Source organism: Etheostoma cragini, chromosome 23 (genome assembly GCF_013103735.1).
Source record: "Etheostoma cragini isolate CJK2018 chromosome 23, CSU_Ecrag_1.0, whole genome shotgun sequence".
Taxonomy (NCBI): Eukaryota; Metazoa; Chordata; class Actinopteri; order Perciformes; family Percidae; genus Etheostoma; species Etheostoma cragini.
This window is the reverse complement of record NC_048429.1, coordinates 9,267,570-9,273,039: the sequence shown is the minus strand read 5'-3', so window position 1 is coordinate 9,273,039 and position 5,470 is coordinate 9,267,570. Positions and strand designations below refer to the sequence as shown.

General features: G+C 40.5%; 1 protein-coding gene across 2 annotated transcripts in view; it reads right to left on the bottom strand.

Moving 5' to 3' along the window:
- LOC117938609 (zinc finger protein 2-like) overlaps positions 1-5,470 on the bottom strand; it is a 14,525-nt gene that overhangs the window by 1,062 nt on the left and 7,993 nt on the right. The window lies entirely within an intron of this gene.

Here is a 5,470-nt window from a genome sequence, read left to right as displayed (position 1 = left end):
GTGGAAGAACTCCCACACCAGAATCTGCAGCGTTGTATCAAAACAAGCTCCATACTGTACTGGGAAGACCTCCTTAGAAAGGAAGAATATGTATACATTATGTATAAAATATACAAAAAAATAAACTCATGAGGTGGAGGCGTGAATGAATGGCTTTAACAACTGAAAAACTTAAGGTCCCATGGCATGAAAATTTCACTTTGAGGTTTTTTAACATATCATGCGTACCCCCCCCCCTCCTCCCATGGTCCCCAAAGGGCTTGAAATGGCGATAGGTGCAAACCGAGCCCTGGGTATCTTGCTCTGCCTTTGAGAAAATGAAAGCTCAGATGGGCCAATCTGGAATCTTGCCCATTATGAGGTCATAAGAAGCAAGGTTACCTTGCCTTTCTCTGCTTTGCCCGCCTAGAGAATTTGGCCCACCCATGAGAGAGAGACATCATGGTTTTCAAACCAGCAAAGTGGCAGTTGGTCAAGGCCACACCCCCAGCCTCCATCCACAGAGCACCATGTCATGGGACCTTTAAAACAAATGATAGGTGAACTCACTTTGAAAAAATTCTCTTTTCCAGATTGGTCTTCAAGCAAAGTTTGAACCAGCTCCACAAATGCTGACTTTGAAGTCTCCACCTCTCCACCTAGGTCCTGTCAGAAAACTCAGGTAAAGTTTATTTTCATGCATTCATTATCCGTTTTACATTTTAATGTCGCTCCTACTTATTAACAGCTTATATATGTCTGCATCTGATAATAAAAATAACTATTTTGGGGTAAGTAACAAAACCTAAAGACTGTTGTTTGTCCTTTAGCAGAAAAATCTGTTTGACATCTAAAGCTACTGAGACATTGTGTCTTCATGTAAAATATCCTGTCCTCACCATTACCCACCTCTTCATGCATGAGGTTTGTAGTCGTCTGTTGGAAACTGATAAGATGATCCTGGATAGCTTTACAGTCAACCTCATCCATTCTCTTTAATAATTCAAGGATGAGCTGAGAAAAAAAAAATCAAAACATCACGCTTAACTTTCAAAATAATACTTTGACAACTAGACAATGGCTGCATTTACTTAGGCCTTGAGAGAGGCACCCATATAAATAAAAATGGATATCATTTCTTGACTCCACTTTGACTGTTTGATATTAAAAGAACAGTAAAAGATGCCCACAAATCATCTCAATAATACCTCCATTCACTAACCCGAGCTCTCAGTCCCAGGATCAGCTGAGTCTTCTGTTTGTAGTTCAGAAGCTCTGGGACCATCTCTGTCACCAACATGATGAATTCCGCCAGTTTGTTATACTGGTCTACATTCCGCTCCAGGGCCACCTGCCATATACAGGCTGACATCAACCTCAGTGGAGGAACCAGGAGGCGCACGGATGACAGAGGAAGATGAGGATCTAACAGTAGATGCATGCAGAGAAACAGAGAAACATCAGTTATTACCCAGTCTCAAATCCTAAAACTCTATGCACAATAATATTACTACTTGTATTACATCTTCTAACACACTGAACCACTCCCTGCTCTAGAATAGGGACATCCATTTCAGTTACTACAGTAAATAGGATACGTATGTAGTAGTCTGGGTTATACATGTCATCACAATTACATAATCAGATTATAAAATTTGATTTGAATCAAATAGTTAATGTTTATATGGCCATTTTAAAATGATGAATCTTTCCAAGATTTCTGCCAGCATGTTTTTGTAAGTTAAATTTGATTTTAATGAAATGCCAAATATGTTTATGAAATTACTGCTCAGAAGTAGAAGCAGACTTCTGTTGGACATACTTTCCGCGGTCGACGGACAGCTGCGGTCTTGTGCGCGTGTCGTGCACGCGGTGTCATCCATACTACAGTTTTTAAGGGTCCGCGTCGCGTCCGTAGAACGATGCGTGATGAAGCCAGAGAGCCAATCTAATATGGAGATAATGTAGACAAACCGACCGTTTTTGCCGCTCCGGCCTTTCTGCTTTTTCTTGGCCTTTACATATCTGTCTCGCAGACTTCTCCATTTTTGACGGCATGCTGTTTCATTTTTCCCTAGTTTTTGAGCGATTTCTCGCCAGGAGTTTAACGTAATTTGGCTGTCGCTGTATTCCTTTAAAGACCAATCATATAAATGTGGATAACGGCGAACCTCTTCACACAATCTCTCTTCAAAAGTAGCACCCATGTTGTTTTTGTTGTAGTCTTCTTCTTCATCTTCCTCTTGGCAAACCAACTGGAGGTGCATACGCCACCAACTGGAATGAAGGGGAGTATGTTTGTGTAGCTAGCTGGATAGAGCTAGCTAACGTTAGCAGTTAGACACTCTTTAACTGTCTATGGCTAGCCGGAGCTCAGAAGTGGTCGATTATCTCAAAGATTAAACAGACAACTGGACGGAGCTTCAACACAGATGCTTTATTCTACAACATGGACCATACAATGTTGTATTTACTTTTTATACATGAGCGGTAGAACATATAGGAAAACCTTTACTAAGTGAAGTCTCTCGTGGTGTTTGTAAATCTGAAGCATAGACTCTAGATAGAGTTAATATTAATTTTACCGGCCATGGTACGAGGAGAGAACCCTGCTGCAGAGGCAGGCAGAAGGCACCACCTTTCGGCACTTCGAAGCATTGCAGTTTTAACTTTGGGTTAAATGTGTCTCTATGCAGACTAATCAAAAGTTAAAGGAGAATTCCGGCCAATTTTTATGTTAACCCTGATCGCTATAAATATGCAAGTACTTTCAATTGAAAAAAAAACGACCTGAATTGGTGCAGGCAACACTGAGTAGTTTCAGCTACATGTACAAGCTTCCACTGAGCTAAAACGGCAGTTAACCAGGCAAGTTTTAGAGTGCTTTTGTGCCTCTTAAAAGACGTGCAATGCAATGATATGTCTGCACAACATGAACAGAACCCTTACGTAACATCAAGATGCATTTTCAAGTCAGCCATTGTTTTAATTCACCTAACCTGTCTTATTCTTGTTGCTTGCTTGCTTGCCTGGTTAGCTGCTAGAGCTAGCTAGCTGCTAGCTGTTAGCTGCTATTGATAAGTGTGTTCAGCCAGGCTTTTGTTCAAATCATAATGCAGCAGTTCTGTGTGTATTTCCAGCTCCTCCATTTTGTGTGTGATCGATCTGGTGTTGGTGAGTGCAAGACTTGGCAGTGTCCATCTGTGTGCTAGTTCCCTTAGGGCTGGCAGCCTGCATCCCCGCCTTCCTTGCCTCCCGCAGCCAGCAACAATCCCACGAGCGCCCGGAGGTGTGATGGGTGTCCTGGCTTTGCGGTGACAAAGTGTAGTTTATTTCCACTAGCTCCGACAGCTAACCAGGCAAGCTACCCACCCACCGGCAAGAACAAGACAGGGTAGGTAAAGTAAAACGTCTGACTTGAAACATCTTGATGTTACGTAAGGGCCCTGTTCATCTTGTACAGACATATTAGTTCCATTGTGAGTGTTGGGGAAGTTACTTTTAAAAAGGAATTATTTACCGTTACTAGTTACTACTTCCAACAAGTAACTAAGTTAGATACTCTGTTACAAATTATAAAAGTAACTAGTTACTTCAGAAAGTAACTAATGCGTTACTTTCAAGTACATTTTTTTTTACAATGCTCAAATGTGACCCCACCTCCACCCCTCTTTAATGGAACTTAAAATACATGTGCATGTTCCATTATTTATGATAAATCCGAATATTATAATGAAATGGACACTCAATACAATACACTACTATCAGAAATAATGTACACACATCTAAACTATTTTAATGTTGCTGCAGGACAAAATGACACTAGCCTCCAATTAAATGCCATGTATGTAGATGTTAGGTCTAGTGGATCAATATAAATAACATAAATGTCTTGCAACTTTTGATATTTATTGCCCCTCAACAGGACACAACTATTCGAAAATAATTTTTATATATATATACACACACACACACACACACACACTTTGTTGTGCAAATAACATGTGTGAGAGAGGTACAGCAATTAGCTTTGGAGCAAGTAGCGAGTCTTGAGTCATTTAGTGAGAGAAACAAAGTGTCTCCCCTATGTTTTCTGACCACGCCGGGAAATCTTTTGCAGGAAAAGTTACCCCTCTCCTTGATTTCATAATGCCATACCGCTCTCTCGTTGACTGACTCTTTTTGAACTTTTGAACACCCGCCCAACTCTACCCCTGATCGGCCTACCATGAAATTTTACTCAACCACAGCCAATCAATTAGATTAGTCTTTACTAAAAAAAAGTATCGTTAGTTAGGCCGTTATTCCTATCACTGGTTAAGAGGCACTCTAAAACTTGCCCGGTTAACTGCGGTTTTAGCTCAGTGGAAGCTTGTAGACGTAGCTGCAACTACTCAGTGTTGGCTGCACCAATTCAGGTCGGGGGGTTTTCAATCAAAAGTACTCTTACATTTAAAGTGATCAAGGGTAACACAAAAACTAGCTGGAATTCTCCTTTAACATCTCGTTTTGCCTTTTGCTGACTTAAAGAGAATGGAAAGCAAAGATCCCGGCAAGAAGTTGCTTACATTTTTTTAAAGAATAACATAGTGTTTGTGTGTGTGTATGCACCCACACACAATAACACAGGGAGATTTTAAACTAGCAAGACAGCTCCTGACAGGTGCTGTAAACATATTTTCAAAGAAATTACAATTTTACTCAAAATGGATGATCTTGATTTTATGACAAATACAAACATTTATTGACAGTACACTTTGAAAAAGGCCCCTTTTGAATAACCAGTACATTTAGTTTAGAAAGTTTAAGTATGTTTGGTTGAACACAGGATAAGAATTGTCTTAGCAAGGACCTTCAACTGCAGAAACCTTACAAGGCTCCTTGTCATATAAGCAAATCTCTTAAATTCTGCTGAATAAATTAAACAGTTCTTGACATTTTAAGTGGGGAGAATGGTCCCTCAGTTTTATGACAAATCTGCAGGCAGAATAAAATACATACACGGTGGTGATTACCGACATTAAAAATGCATCAAAACAGCACATTCTGGCGTGAAATAAACCAGGCGTTTATTTATCACTACAGATAAACTCTAAAAATCACAACAGCATGCTAGATGATCCTATGCACCTTGAGGTGTAACCTCATGTTGGATTTTTGAGAAAAAAGTCTTGTGACATGTTAAACACTGGTAAGGTTTATCTCCTGTGTGTGTCCTCATGTGTCTCTTCAGCACTGATTTACAGTGGAACGATTTGTCACGTTGTGAGCAAGCATACGGCCTCTCTCCGGTGTGGTATCGCCGATGTTGTGTCAAATGCATAGCTGTGGTAAGCAGATGTCACATTTGATTAGGCCGCTCTCCTGTGTGCATGCATGTGTGGACCAGCAAGGCGACGCAGATGAACTTTAGGTAAAGATTGAGAACTAAATCTCTTCTCACAAAGGCTGCAAGCAAAGGACCGGACTGTCCATTTAGAGTGAGTGAGTA